This window comes from Dermacentor albipictus, chromosome 1 (genome assembly GCF_038994185.2).
Source record: "Dermacentor albipictus isolate Rhodes 1998 colony chromosome 1, USDA_Dalb.pri_finalv2, whole genome shotgun sequence".
NCBI classification, from domain to species: Eukaryota; Metazoa; Arthropoda; class Arachnida; order Ixodida; family Ixodidae; genus Dermacentor; species Dermacentor albipictus.
This window is the reverse complement of record NC_091821.1, coordinates 14,949,743-14,965,798: the sequence shown is the minus strand read 5'-3', so window position 1 is coordinate 14,965,798 and position 16,056 is coordinate 14,949,743. Positions and strand designations below refer to the sequence as shown.

General features: G+C 46.2%; 1 long non-coding RNA gene across 2 annotated transcripts; it reads right to left on the bottom strand.

Annotated features, from left to right (window-relative positions):
* Positions 1-8,093: 8,093 nt before the first annotated feature.
* Positions 8,094-10,979, bottom strand: LOC139054667 (uncharacterized). 2 transcript variants are annotated; one of them, XR_011511414.1, is made up of 4 exons: positions 10,757-10,979; positions 9,564-9,598; positions 8,540-8,614; positions 8,094-8,475 (listed from the first exon to the last, which is right to left on the bottom strand). It is a non-coding gene; the product is annotated as an uncharacterized lncRNA (long non-coding RNA). The 2 variants fall into 2 exon arrangements; XR_011511411.1 differs by having other exon boundaries at positions 8,540-9,598.
* Positions 10,980-16,056: the final 5,077 nt, after the last annotated feature.

Sequence of the window (16,056 nt, the reverse complement as noted above, 5' to 3'; positions counted from 1 at the left end):
GCTACGCTTCCCTTCCCTTGGAATCCAGTCCGTAACCGTTAATGACCAGCGGTTATCTTCCCTCCTCATTACATGTCCTGCCCATGCCCATTTCTTTTTCTTGATTTCAACTAAGATGTCATTAACTCGCGTTTGTTCCTTCACCCAATCTGCTCTTTTCTTATCCCTTAACGTTACACCTATCATTCGTCTTTCCATAGCTCGTTGCGTCGTTCTCAATTTGAGTAGAACCCTTTTCGTAAGCCTCCAGGTTTCTGCCCCGTAGGTGAGTACTGGTAAGACACAGAGATTCCTGTACGTGACAGTAACGCACAAGGCGCCATAGTGGCTGCTAATGAGGCTATATGGACAATGAGCCGAGGGAAAGGTTTCAAAGTTGTAGACGTAAACAGGGAAGTTAGAAAGTGGGGTGGTTTTCAACGAGGCGGTATCCACTTCAATCACAAGCTTGGACGAGAGGTGGGCTGGCGACTTGCTGGTCGCGCGATTGCCTTTTTGGGAGGACCACGAGTGCTCAGGAGGCCAGTGTAGGTAGTAATGAAGAAGGTCCCATAGGGGAACCGCAGGATAGCATCGCCGTCAATAAAAGAAAATGGATGGAAACAAGAAAGAGAGCTCGCCTTGCAATAGGCTACATATAAACATGCAGAACGGCAGAAGAAAGGAATAGTGTGTATAGATTGAGGAGCAGTTAAATAGAGAACAAATATGGGTGTATGCGGTTACAGAAGCGCACCTTAGAGACTTGGAGCAGCCGCCAGTGATTGAGAATTATGTTTGGGAAGGGTGCAACGGAGCTAAATTGGAAAGAAAGGGAGGGGGAATCGATGCTTATCCATCAGGGAGCCAAATGGAAAAGAGTAAATTCAAAATGTCAAGAGCATATTTCGTAATCATGTATATAGTGAGTGGAAAGAAAGCTTGGCGGGGCGTATTTGTGTACCGTACTTGTGGACCGGAAATAATTGCAGGGAGCAGAATCAAAAGTTAGTGGAATGCCTAAGTGCTGGTATTAAGGGTTTCGGGAATTATCCTATTAGGTGACATGAATGCCCACATACAGGATCTAGATTGCTGTACCGTCAACAACGGGAAGTCAGTGCTAGATCTTTGTGAGCAACATAACTTCGTTATCGTGAATACAGGGCCTAAGTGTGACGGAGAAGTGGGAAACTGGCAATCGACCATTGATTACTGTCTAATGACAAAAGGAATTCATGATAAGTTTAGATAAATGGTCATTGAGAAGGAAGGGTATAGCAGCAGAAGGAGTGACCATAAACGCATCGTTTCGGAAATGGGATATGCAGTTGGGAAAAAGAGCAAGGAGCGCAAAATGGCCAGTCCAAATTTTTACGCTGAACAAGTAACAAATATAGTCACAAGAGTCGAGGAAGAACTTCGTAAATGGTCAAGCGAAGAGTGAGAATATAGTGAGCTTCGAAGTGTATTAACGACAGAAATTCATGAAAGAGAAGCAACATGTTCACTGAAAAGGAAAAAAGAAACCGAAAAGCTTGTGGAACAGGGAGATACGAGAAGCGATCCCAGAACGACAGAAAGCATCCCAAGGGCACAGGCAGGCAAAAAAGCGCAGTTGCCGCAGGATGCAGTAGCCAGTACGTCTTGCGTGGGCTGTCCCCTCAGATGCAGGTCGTGGTGTGCCCGGTGCAGGAGATGCCTGTACGTGACAGTAACGTACAAAGAGTCATAGTCTGTGTCAGCAACATAACCTCGTTATCGTGAATACAGGACCTAAGCGTGACGGGCAGACCGCGTGGGAAGTGGGAAACCGGCAAACGAGGAAGTATCAGACACTGTTTGGGATATCATCGGCCTTAGTGAGAGTAAAAGAACTGGTGAGGCTTATACATTGTTGAATAACGGACATGTCCTCTGCTATAGAGGTATCCAAGATAGAAAGCAAGAGGGAGTAGGATTCCTAATCCATAAGGACGTAGCGGGCAACATTGACAAATTCTACAGCATTAATGAGAGGGTAGCTGTAGTCGTAATCAAACTTAATAAGAGGTATAGATTAAAGGTAGTACAAGCCTACGCTCCAACATCAATTCACGATGATGAGGAAGTAAATCATTTTTATGAATATGTTGAATTAGCGATTAGAAAAGTGCAAACTCAGTATACTGTAGTAATGGGCGACTTCAATGCAAAAGTGGAGAAAAAGCAGGCTGGCGAACAAGCAATTGGCAACTACGGCGTCGATTCTAGGAACGCTAGAGGAGAGATGCTGGTGGAATTCGCAGACAGGAATAAGCTTCGAATAATTAACACCTTTTTCAGGAAGCGTAGCAACACAAAATGGACCTGGAAAAGCCCTAATGTTGAAACAAAAAATGAAATTGCCTTCATACTTTCTGCTGATCCCAGCATAATGCAGCATGCAGAAGTGATAGGTAGGGTAAAGTGCAGTGATCATAGGTTATTGAGGGCTAGGATTCACCTCAATTTAAAGAGAGAAAGAGCAAAATTGGTCAAGAACAAGCAGGTCAACCTAGAGGCAGTAAGGGTAAAAACAAACAAATTCAGGCTGGTACTTTCAAACAAATATACAGCCTTAGAACAGAGAGACGATGATGACATATAGCTAATGAATGAAACCGTAACTAGGCTTGCTTCAGAGGCAGCAACTGAAGTGGGAGGCAAGGCACCAAGGCAACCACTAGGCAAGCTCTCCCAAGTAACAGAGGACCTAATAAAGAAACGACAAAGAATGAAAGTGTCCAACTAAAGAGATAAGATAGAATTCGCGGAACTGTCAAAACTGATCAACAAGGCGAAAATAAGTGATATGCGAAACTATAACGTGAGAAAAACTGAATAAGCCGTAAAAAATGGACGCAGCCTGAAATCAGTGAGAAAGGAACTTGGCATAGGACAAACCAAGATATATGCACTGAAATATAAGCGGGGTAATATCATCAGCAATCTCGAAGATATAGTATTCTTAATATATATCTATATAGATATAGACATATAGTATAGTATAGATATAGTAAACTTTTCTATAGAGTGAGTGTAGGGCGAATCTTTGCACTCTTAGAAAAATTTACGCCCTTTGGGGCGTATCTTGTCCCACAACAATAATCGTCATCCGTGCTGCCCGCGTTTCCTTTCTTTAACGCTGCGAGCACGGTACTTTCCAGTCACGAACGGCATGCGCCTTATCAGTGTGACGCAGCATTCTCGGCAGGAAAGTAGCGAGCGCCGAGTTTTCAGGAAAGGAAACGCAAGCAAGGCAGATGACGATTATTGTTGTGGGACAAATATACACCCCAAAGGGTGCAACAGTTTAAGAGTGTTAGAAAAATTTACACCCTTTGGGGCGTATCTTGTCCCACAACAATAATCGCCATCTGTCTTGCCCGCGTTTCCTTTCTTTAACGCTGCGAGCCCGGTACTTCCCAGTCACGAACAGCATGCGCGTTATCAGTGTGACGCAGCATTCTCGACAGGAAAGTAGCCAGAGCCGAGTTTTCAAGAAAGGAAACGCAAGCAAGGCAGATGACGATTATTGTTGTGGGACAAATATACACCCCAAAGGGTGCAACCATTTTAAAAATGAAGAATGCACACACTCTTAGAAAAATTTACACCCTTTGGGGCGTATCTTGTCCCACAACAATAATCGTCATCTGTCTTGCCCGCGTTTCCTTTCTTTAACGCTGCGAGCCCGGTACTTCCCAGTCACGAACGGCATGCGCGTTATCAGTGTGACGCAGCATTCTCGACAGGAAAGTAGCGAGCGCCGAGTTTCAAGAAAGGAAACGCAAGCTACACTCTTAAAACGGTTGCACCCTTTGGGGTGTATATTTGTCCCACAACAATAATCGTCATCTGCCTTGCTTGCGTTTCCTTTCCTGAAAACTCGGCGCTCGCTACTTTCCTGTCGAGAATGCTGCGTCACACTGATAAGGCTCATGCCGTTCGTGACTGGAAAGTACCGGGCTCGCAGCGTTAAAGAAAGGAAACGCGGGCAGCACGGATGACGATTATTGTTGTGGGACAAGATATGCCCCAAAGGGTGTAAATTTTTCTAAGAGTGTAGGCAGATGACGATTATTGTTGTGGGACAAATATACACCCCAAAGGGTGCAACCGTTTTAAGAGTGCACTCTAAAACCAGTTTGCACCCTTTGGGGTGTAGATTTGTCCCACAACGATAATCGTCATCTGCCTTGCTTGCGTTTCCTTTCTTGAAAACTCGGCGCTCGCTACTTTACTGTCGAGAATGCTGCGTCACACTGATAACGCGCATGCCATTCGTGACTGGGAAGTACCGGGCTCGCAGCGTTAAAGAAAGGAAACGCGGGCAAGACAGATGACGATTATCGTTGTGGGACAAATATACACCCCAAAGGGTGCAACTGTGTTTAGAGTGCACTCTTAAAACGATTGCACCCTTTTGGTGTACATTTGTCCCACAACAATAATCGTCATCTGCCTTGCTTGCGTTTCCTTTCTTGAAAACTAGGTGTCCGCTGCTTTCCTATCGAGAATGCTGCGTCACACTGATAACGCGCATGCCGTTCGTGACTGGGAAGTATCGGGCTCGCAGCGTTAAAGGAAGGAAACGGGGGCAAGACAGATCAACGCCTCCTATAGCTATATGCCTGGAACGTCGCTCTCTTTTCCATAGGGAGCTCTCTGCCGAGTTTTGCGACCATGCGCCGCAGGACGGCGCGCGCCACCGTACCGGTCCCCATGGCAACCACTGCCGCCGCCGCCGAAAGCTCACGACGCGCCAGCCACTTGGCTGCCGACGTCGCTCCCGGCTGGCTCCCGGTAGCGGTGCCACCGGCGTGTTTACAAGGGCTGGCCGCAAGAGGCGCTCGCCACCGTACCAAAATAAAGCCCCTCAATTTTCCAAAAGTAGCGCCATTCTTAGATCTTTCCGCCACCCCGCTCACCCAGGCGCTTCCTCCTCCACTCCTCCTGTCGCCCCAGCCTCCTCCGCTCCCCCATTGGCCAATCTGTGTCACGTGAAAACGGGCCCCGCGCTTTTGTATATTTTTTTCTTTCCGGCGCAGAGCAGGCGCCGCGCTTTTGTATATCTTTTCTTTCCAGCGCGCTGCGACCCCCAATCTTGGGCCTGCGACCCCCATTCTTGGGCCTGCGCGACGAAGTACGGCAGGCGGTTTGAAGGAGCGCGGTAGTTTTATACAATGTGCTAGGGCCGAGTGCTTAAATGCGATGCCGTGCTGCTGCGCCTACGGTTGCCACAACAGACCCAGTGACGGCAAAAAGCTTTTTGTTTTACCATCCGCCGGGCGCAACGCAAAACGAAGAAAAGTGTGGATTCACAAGATCGGGCGGGCTGACTTCAAGCAAGTGGCAAAGAACGCGCGGCTTTGTGAAGTGACACAGTTCCTCCAACCACTTCTTTTGACGCCCGTGTCAAAACGGGCCCGTGTCCAGTGCATTGGGGGTGCGTTAAAGAACCCCAGCTGCAAAAAAAATTAATCCAGAGCCCCCATTATGGCGTGCCTTATGAGATCGTGGTGTTGGGATGTAAAACCCAAGAATCAACTTTTCTTCTGTCTTGTGTGCCTTGACTGTTCCAGTTAACGCAACACTGCTTCCTTGTGAGAACTTACAACGCAAAAGAATACAGACGCACGTAGTATACATAGATAAAATTAGCACTTCAACAAAAGTGTTGCTGGTGCCAATGAGGGAGGGGGATAATTATTTTCTGAACCTCTTTCCAGTTGTCCCATCAAGTTCCTTCTTTCTTTTCTATCAAATTCTAACCATTTGCACTGTAATAAATAAATAACGATTTCATATGCTGGTACGTTGTTGAAATTACCTATACCGCCTATGTGTGAAAACGTTGCTCATGGCCACCACAACCTGTGCATGAGCTACGTACATCTGTAAAAGGCGCGGAACAGAAACGGCCCTGCTGCCAGGCATTGCTGACCGCAGACAGTCGGAATCTCTCACGCGCCGGCCGAACAAAAGCATCCTGCAGGTACGTAAATTAACCTACGAAACCACGTGCACATACTTTCGCGCTGTCAAAACCTGAAACTCTGGTAATTACTCGCGTGTCTGAGCACACCGCGTGCTTGTGTCGTGTTTCAGCAACACGAACTTTCAACGTGCGCGCGCTTTACGCCTTAAATACGCCTTGAATAATGGTGCTTTTCTCTATTTCTTCCGCAAATCCGACACGACATTCTTAAGGCCAGTTACCGACTGACAAAGCAAGATCTAGATTGAAAAAACTGCTCCGCAGGACTCGAACGAACTTTTCCGCGGATTTCCTCCCGTAGCGTGTTAGCCGTCGTCTGCTACGGCAGGCCCACCGCCGGCGGCGCCACCATCGAGGCCGCGCCGAGCGGAGGAGGAGGGAAGTGAATGGCGCTACTTTGGGAGATTGAGGGGCTTTATACCAAAAGGAGGAGTGTACAGTCGAGGGCAGGGCAGCGCGTTTGCGGCTCACGTTCCAGGCATTGGGCGCGTTAAGTTAAGGCGCTCGAGCGCGCTCTAGCCAGCAGAGCGCGCTCTTTTAAGCTTAACGGCTAAAAAGCGACTTCCGGTGCGTGATTGCGGAGCGCGCTCTACGCGCACCATCCTGGAAACCATAGAGTTACTATACTGACTCTAGAGGACAAGCTACCCATAGGGCCCATGCATTAAAATCGGGAACCTCAAGAGCGCCGCCATGTTGCTACGCGCCGAGGTTGCCAGCTCCTGAGACGCTTGCTAGACTTGGTGACAGTAGTCAGTTTTAATCCGGCAACAGTAGCAGCGTAGCAGCATGGCGTCTCGCTTGAAGTGTTGTGATGTGTGCGTGCAGCCGTGTGTTTGGGCTTCATAAGTCGGTTCTTTATTCTATGTTGCGGGATGGTGTAGGTGTGGTCCATGTTGGCCGTAGAGCTGGCAGTTATGCAACCGAGGGATGATCCTGTTCAAGCTTCTGGCGGTATGCGGTTTTCAGCGGCCACGCCTGTTGCAGGAGTGTCACTCGACGACGTTACGAGCTCGAAGCTGTGGTCAGATTCCTCGTTGGCGTTCCGTAATTATCTTCGCACGGGCGCGGTATGTTGCAAAAGCCGCTTTCGCGATCTATCGTCGTGACGATAGATCGGGTTTTTTATTATTATAAGTAATGATCCAGCTGTAGGGCACATGTAACCGACAAACGGAAGTCTCAGGAGAGCACCTGAGATGGTAGTAGAGCAGGCGGCGCAGGAACTCCAGGGCACCCGAGGGACAGTGGGGGGATCAAAGCTCGAAGCAGAACGGTACGTAGGTTGGGGCCGCCGAGGCAGGTGTGTGCCAGGGAGTGTTCGCACGGACAGCTTCCCTGGCACGCGCAGCCGTGCCTCGCAAGGTCGAGATACTTTAAAGGCACCTGCGCCCATGGTCTTTCTTTTGCCTCGGCGCAGTGAGCACGATTAACGAGAATAATGTGGAGGGCATCCGGTGCAGTCGCGAATGCATCATGACAAATGTAGCTCGCGTCGCCTGGCGTCTGTAGTAATATCAGAGTTGGTTGTATGAACTTTATGCATAATACGTTTTGTTACGGTACCTCAACGGAATGGGTCTAGAGGACGATGTTGGTACATTTTTTCGTACCGCCCTAATCCTATACCCCCACTACAAACACACACATACCCCCTTTTTTTTATGTATACATACAATTCCTTGCCATGACGGATCATAGCCTCCTTTATTTTTGAAAAATAGAGGAGGCTATGGACCGATTGACCAGTTCAAGTTGTCAACTTGTCAGTAACTGTCGTAGGAATCACTGTAATAAACATAATTCCACGATCGGATTGTTTACTTTCATTTTTTGTTGTAACACTGAGGACTACATAGAACTTTATTTTGTATATGTGAGAGAAGTGTGTGGATATCACGAGCTTAAGCCAATGTGCGATACACAGACAAAGCAGCTGCTACAACATGAACTGCATTGAGGGCCACACAACACATACGTAATTAAAGGTGCAAAATATAGGGGGAAGCTTCAAAATACGCTCTGTAGCACTGCAAAGTATAACATATATTGTATGTGTACAATAAATGTTCAAAAATACAATGCATCAATGTACCATTTGCCTTCAAGTTTATTATGAAGTTCAAGTTTACTGAAGTTTATTATGAGCATATGTACAACAGGGATCAACTAACACACCCGCAGTCGAGGTGGCTGTTCGAGGTGTGCTGGCTGCCTCAGTGTAAGAAAAAGAAATTGGGTAAATGTCGACACCAGTGCCACTGCTTCTTGCCTCTGACCTGCACGTGCCTCTGCGGCATCTTTGTGCACAAGTGTGCTGGCGTGGTGAGGCGTAGGAGTCATCCGAGAGAAAGAGTATTGTTTACATGGAGGAGTGGCTGTTCACATTGCCTGTCACTTTCCCTCAAATGTTTCCTTGGCGACTAGGGTGACACACCCGCAGTCAAGGTGGCTGTTCGAGGTGTGCTGGCTGCCTAAACGAAATAAAAAGAAATTAGATGAATGTCGATACCAGTGCTATTGCTTATTGCCTCTTACCTGCATTTGCCTCCACGGCCTCTTGGTTTGCGGAGTCTGTATGAGGGAGCTGCTGTGGCTAGGCGTAGGCATTGTCTAAGCAAAAAGAAAAGGCCATTTAAATGGGGAATTATGGAAATAAATGCAGTTATGTCTGCTTCTTGCACTCTTCTTGCCTAAAAGTTTTCAAACATAGTGTCCAGAACACACCAGCACTTTGACTGCTTCTGCTTTTTACCTGCAGGTGTTGTTGCGAGATCCTTAGTATGGCTGCGTGCAGCATTGTAACACTTGGTGGAGGCATTTGAAGTGGTAGCCAAAAATATAAAGAATCATCCTTGTCTGCACAAATGCTTTCAATTTCTAAATGCAGTGGTAACTATCACTATTGGTGCAAGGCCCCCCCACATCTATGCGGCAAGTGCCATAGCTCGAAACTGAATTGTTCCTTTATGTTTCACAAGGCATCTGATATGTCCACATTAGATGTGATGTGTTTGTTTTTATTTATCCCAGTGTGGAGAGAGCATCATTAAATGGCTGAAGTACTATAGCGCCAAACAGACGACACAAGAAGAGACACGGACGAGCGCTTATGTCCGTGTCTCTTCTTCTTGTGTCGTCTGTTTGGCGCTATAGTACTTCAGTAATATGCACCAACTAGCCCAACAAAAAGTTCTGCTGAAATATCATTAAATGTTTTGTTTATTTTTGCGTGTCTTGTTTTTTGGTTTATTTCTGAATTTATCATGATGCTAAAGTGACTTATGTAATGGCAATCAGCTTTTGTTTTGCAGAAAAACAATGCATTTCCTGACCCATTGTTTGACATCCCCTCACTCGCATAATTTTGCAGAGTATTCTACCTATATTGACTTGCTTGACCTCCACTAAAGGGTCTTGCATTTTTAAATACGACTCTTTCCTTAAAATCATTCGACACTTCTCATAATTTCTGTACCTTGGGCTTCTGATACTCTGCATTCACTATTTTTGCTTGTTTCTGACTAGAAATGTCTTCTTTAATTTAGAGCTTAAATTTTACCTTTGGAACACACGGAAGGGCTTGCCATTGCATATCTGCATAAAAGGGAAACATGTTTCATTAAACATTTGCAAAATCCCATTGAAGATTGATGAATGCGGCTTGCAGTGTGATATGACTGAATGAGCCATAAAAGTAACTCATCTCACTTGATAAATGAAAGCACATATTAGTGTGATGCACAAGATACGTTACACTAACATGGTGGGTTCTCTTGCTTATAAAGCAAAATAATCGGTGCACGAGAAAAAAATTATTTTTGCATAACCCTTGTACACACTGACTTAAGGAAAATGAGCTGGAGCTGTCCACATGATGTACTTATTTTACCTGCGAGTACGGTCAACAAAAATGTGTCCCAGCTGCTTAGTGGTATTCCGGATTATGTCAGTATTGCATATGTGCCTGTTGTCGAAAATAATTGAATTTTGAAAGTGCTCCCAGGGATCTGATGTGCATATCTGCAGTTTATGGGTACATGTAAAAGACTCAGCATCAAGTGCAAGTGAACGGTCCCACAGGCCCGGAGTCGATCATGCAAATAGATTCGCTGCACAAATTTGTGACCAGAAAAGATATGCCACATGAAATGGCATGCAAGGAAGTGTTGAAAATATTGCACAGTTAATAGAACGCCTAAGCTATTAATATGTGGCTTGATGCACTCGTTATGCAAAACGGAGGTGAGGCGTGCAGACAGGAAACAAGAGTAGAGTATTTACAAGCAAACAACACGCGCGCCGCCCACTTCTCTACTCTTGTGTCCTGTCTGCACGCCTCACCTCTGTTTTGCATAATGAATCCTTACGAACTAGCTCAGCTTTCTGTCGTTCTAAGTCTCGATGCACTCTTTTTCGTCCGCATTAGGCACTCGCCTCTTGATTACTGCGTGGCACAGAAATACTCGGTCATCAGGCTGTTTTTCTGCTGTGGCCTTTGTATTCTAAGCATGATTGTTCAAAGTGCAACAATTAAACAGATTCTTTGAGTTGCTTGTGGCTTCGCCAGTGCAATTCCGGTGCGCTGGTCCGCCTGTCCAGCAATTTCCTACTGAAGGGAAACCTGCAAATAAAAACACCGCTCCGCATGCAGAAAAATGCTCTACTGTGACGCTTCTCGAACGATTGTGATGTACCACAAGAGCTGCCTACTCGCGTGATATTCTCAACAAGGAGATAAATTCGTTTACTTACATGTGAAGGTATATGCCAGACCACTTCGGGGCTTCGGTGGCACATAAGGCACGAGTGTGTCATAGCGTCCGATGTCGACGCGCGATCGCATGTCAAACGAAACTACTACGCATCCAAAAAACAGATTCGAAACCGAAATTCGCGTCATCCTTTATTGCATGAATGCGTACATCGTGATTTACATAAGTCACGGACTTAGCGATCGCTTTCTGTAAACTTAATATTAACGTACCACCTTCATAAAGCCATCAGGTATGCGTTTTTAGGTGACAAAGCATAAGGTGACCTGTACTTGTTCTCAGCTCTTTCAATAGTAATTGCGCTGGCCACATTGACCAGTAGCAACAGGGCGGCGCCCTAGAGGCATAGAGTTAGTAGAACAACTCTAGAGGAAAAGCTGGGCCGGAAAAGTGGGAACCTCTAGGGCGCCGCCCTGTTGCTACTGGTCAATGTGGCCAGCGCAATTACTATTGAAAGAGCTGAGAACAAGTACAGGTCACCTTATGCTTTGTCACCTAAAAACGCATACCTGATGGCTTTATGAAGGTGGTACGTTAATATTAAGTTTACAGAAAGCGATCGCTAAGTCCGTGACTTATGTAAATCACGATGTACGCATTCATGCAATAAAAGATGACGCGAATTTCGGTTTCGAATCTGTTTTTTGGATGCGTAGTAGTTTCGTTTGACATGCGATCGCGCGTCGACATCGGACGCTATGACACACTCGTGCCTTATGTGCCACCGAAGCCCCGAAGTGGTCTGGCATATACCTTCACATGTAAGTAAACGAATTTATCTCCTAGTTGAGAATATCACGCGAGTAGGCAGCTCTTGTGGTACATCACAATCGTTCGAGAAGCGTCACAGTAGAGCATTTTTCTGCATGCGGAGCGGTGTTTTTATTTGCAGGTTTCCCTTCAGTAGGAAATTGCTGGACAGGCGGACCAGCGCACCGGAATTGTACTGGCGAAGCCACAAGCAACTCAAAGAATCTGTTTAATTGTTGCACTTTGAACAATCATGCTTCTACAAAGGCCACAGCAGAAAAACAGCCTGATGACCGAGTATTTCTGTGCCACGAAGTAATCAAGTGGCGAGTGCCTAATGCGGACGAAATAGAGTGCATCGAGACTTAGAACGACAGAAAGCTGAGCTAGTTCGTAAGGATTCATTATGCAAAACAGAGGTGAGGCGTGCAGACAGGACACAAGAGTAGAGAAGTGGGCGGCGCGCGTGTTGTTTGCTTGTAAATACTCTACTCTTGTTTCCTGTCTGCACGCCTCACCTCCGTTTTGCATAACGAGTGCATCAAGCCACATATTAATAGCTTAGGCGTTTTATTAACTGTGCAATATTTTCAACACTTCCTTGCATGCCATTTCATGTGGCATATCTTTTCTGGTCACAAATTTGTGCAGCGAATCTATTTGCATGATCGACTCCGGGCCTGTGGGACCGTTCACTTGCACTTGATGCTGAGTCTTTTACATGTACCCATAAACTGCAGATATGCACATCAGATCCCTGCGAGCACTTTCAAAATTCAATTATTTTCGACAACAGGCACATATGCAATACTGACATAATCCGGAATACCACTAAGCAGCTGGGACACATTTTTGTTGACCATACTCGCAGGTAAAATAAGTACATCATGTGGACAGCTCCAGCTCATTTTCCTTAAGTCAGTGTGTACAAGGGTTATGCAAAAATAATTTTTTTCTCGCGCGCACCGATTATTTTGCTTTATAAGCAAGAGAACCCACCACGTTAGTGTAACGTATCTTGTGCATCACACTAATATGTGCTTTCATTTACCAAGTGAGATGAGTTACTTTTATGGCTCATTCAGTCATATCACACTGCAAGCTGCATTCATCAATCTTCAATGGGATTTTGCAAATGTTTAATGAAACATGTTTCCCTTTTATGCAGATATGCAATGGCAAGCCCTTCCGTGTGTTCCAAAGGTAAAATTTAAGCTCTAAATTAAAGAAGACATTTCTAGTCAGAAACAAGCAAAAATAGTGAATGCAGAGTATCAGAAGCCCAAGGTACAGAAATTATGAGAAGTGTCGAATGATTTTAAGGAAAGAGTCGTATTTAAAAATGCAAGACCCTTTAGTGGAGGTCAAGCAAGTCAATATAGGTAGAATACTCTGCAAAATTATGCGAGTGAGGGGATGTCAAACAATGGGTCAGGAAATGCATTGTTTTTCTGCAAAACAAAAGCTGATTGCCATTACATAAGTCACTTTAGCATCATGATAAATTCAGAAATAAACCAAAAAACAAGACACGCAAAAATAAACAAAACATTTAATGATATTTCAGCAGAACTTTTTGTTGGGCTAGTTGGTGCATATTACTGATGTACTATAGCGCCAAACAGACGACACAAGAAGAAGAGACACGGACATAAGCGCTCGTCCGTGTCTCTTCTTGTGTCGTCTGTTTGGCGCTATAGTACTTCAGCCATTTAATGATGCTCTCTCCACAGTGGGATAAATAAAAACAAACACATCACATCTAATGTGGACATATCAGATGCCTTGTGAAACATAAAGGAACAATTCAGTTTCGAGCTATGGCACTTGCCGCATAGATGTGGGGGGGCCTTGCACCAATAGTGATAGTTACCACTGCATTTAGAAATTGAAAGCATTCGTGCAGACAAGGATGATTCTTTATATTTTTGGCTACCACTTCAAATGCCTCCACCAAGTGTTACAATGCTGCACGCAGCCATACTAAGGATCTCGCAACAACACCTGCAGGTAAAAAGCAGAAGCAGTCAAAGTGCTGGTGTGTTCTGGACACTATGTTTGAAAACTTTTAGGCAAGAAGAGTGCAAGAAGCAGACATAACTGCATTTATTTCCATAATTCCCCATTTAAATGGCCTTTTCTTTTTGCTTAGACAATGCCTACGCCTAGCCACAGCAGCTCCCTCATACAGACTCCGCAAACCAAGAGGCCGTGGAGGCAAATGCAGGTAAGAGGCAATAAGCAATAGCACTGGTATCGACATTCATCTAATTTCTTTTTATTTCGTTTAGGCAGCCAGCACACCTCGAACAGCCACCTTGACTGCGGGTGTGTCACCCTAGTCGCCAAGGAAACATTTGAGGGAAAGTGACAGGCAATGTCAACAGCCACTCCTCCATGTAAACAATACTCTTTCTCTCGGATGACTCCTACGCCTCACCACGCCAGCACACTTGTGCACAAAGATGCCGCAGAGGCACGTGCAGGTCAGAGGCAAGAAGCAGTGGCACTGGTGTCGACATTTACCCAATTTCTTTTTCTTACACTGAGGCAGCCAGCACACCTCGACTGCAGGTGTGTTAGTTGATCCCTGTTGTACATATGCTCATAATAAACTTCAGTAAACTTGAACTTCATAATAAACTTGAAGGCAAATGGTACATTGATGCATTGTATTTTTGAACATTTATTGTACACATACAATATATGTTATACTTTGCAGTGCTACAGAGCGTATTTTGAAGCTTCCCCCTATATTTTGCACCTTTAATTACGTATGTGTTGTGTGGCCCTCAATGCAGTTCATGTTGTAGCAGCTGCTTTGTCTGTGTATCGCACATTGGCTTAAGCTCGTGATACCCACGTACTTCTCTCACATATACAAAATAAAGTTCTATGTAGTCCTCAGTGTTACAGCAAAAAATGAAAGTAAACAATCCGATCGTGGAATTATGTTTATTACAGTGATTCCTACGACAGTTACTGACAAGTTGACAACTTGAACTGGTCAATCGGTCCATAGCCTCCTCTATTTTTCAAAAATAAAGGAGGCTATGATCCGTCATGGCAAGGAATTGTATGTATACATAAAAAAAGGGGGTATGTGTGTGTTTGTAGTGGGGGTATAGGATTAGGGCGGTACGAAAAAATGTACCAACACCGTCCTCTAGACCCATTCCGTTGAGGTACCGTAACAAAACGTATTATGCATAAAGTTCATACAACCAACTCTGATATTACTACAGACGCCAGGCGACGCGAGCTACATTTGTCATGATGCATTCGCGACTGCACCGGATGCCCTCCACATTATTCTCGTTAATCGTGCTCACTGCGCCGAGGCAAAAGAAAGACCATGGGCGCAGGTGCCTTTAATGTATCTCGACCTTGCGAGGCACGGCTGCGCGTGCCAGGGGAGCTGTCCGTGCGAACACTCCCTGGCACACACCTGCCTCGGCGGCCCCAACCTACGTACCGTTCTGCTTCGAGCTTTGATCCCCCCACTGTCCCTCGGGTGCCCTGGAGTTCCTGCGCCGCCTGCTCTACTACCATCTCAGGTGCTCTCCTGAGACTTCCGTTTGTCGGTTACATGTGCCCTACAGCTGGATCATTACTTATAATAATAAAAAACCCGATCTATCGTCACGACGATAGATCGCGAAAGCGGCTTTTGCAACATACCGCGCCCGTGCGAAGATAATTACGGAACGCCAACGAGGAGTCTGACCACAGCTTCGAGCTCGTAACGTCGTCGAGTGACACTCCTGCAACAGGCGTGACCGCTGAAAACCGCATACCGCCAGAAGCTTGAACAGGATCATCCCTCGGTTGCATAACTGCCAGCTCTACGGCCAACATGGACCACACCCACACCATCCCGCAACATAGAATAAAGAACCGGCTTATGAAGCCCAAACAAACGGCTGCACGCACACAGCACAACTCTTCAAGCGAGACGCCATGCTGCTACGCTGCTACTGTTGCCGGATTAAAACTGACTACTGTCACCAAGTCTAGCAAGCGTCTCAGGAGCTGGCAACCTCGGCGCGTAGCAACATGGCGGCGCTCTTGAGGTTCCCGATTTTAATGCATGGGCCCTATGGGTAGCTTGTCCTCTAGAGTCAGTATAGTAACTCTATGCCTAGAGGTTCCCACTTTTCCGGCCCAGCTTTTCCTCTAGAGTTGTTCTACTAACTCTATGCTGGAAACGGTGCACGAGAGCGCGCACCTGCTACGGCTTCCGGAAAAATGACGTCTTTCCTACTCTTTCCACCAATGCAAGTCGGTTCTCCTTGCCCACTCGTTCCTCTCGCCGCCGCGCTGCCGGGCGTCTGAAGCTGCTGTCAGGCGAGATCGGCAACGTGTTGGCGCGCTTTGAGCTTGCATCGCATCATAAGCTGCTGCTGCTGCCTGCGTCGCCGCGCGTCAAGTTCTTCTACCTCTTCATCGTCTAAACAAGGGCTGCAGAAGTACGGTCGGCGGGGCCATTTTCGAGAAGCGCGCGAAGTGCAATAGCGGATGCGGAAGCAA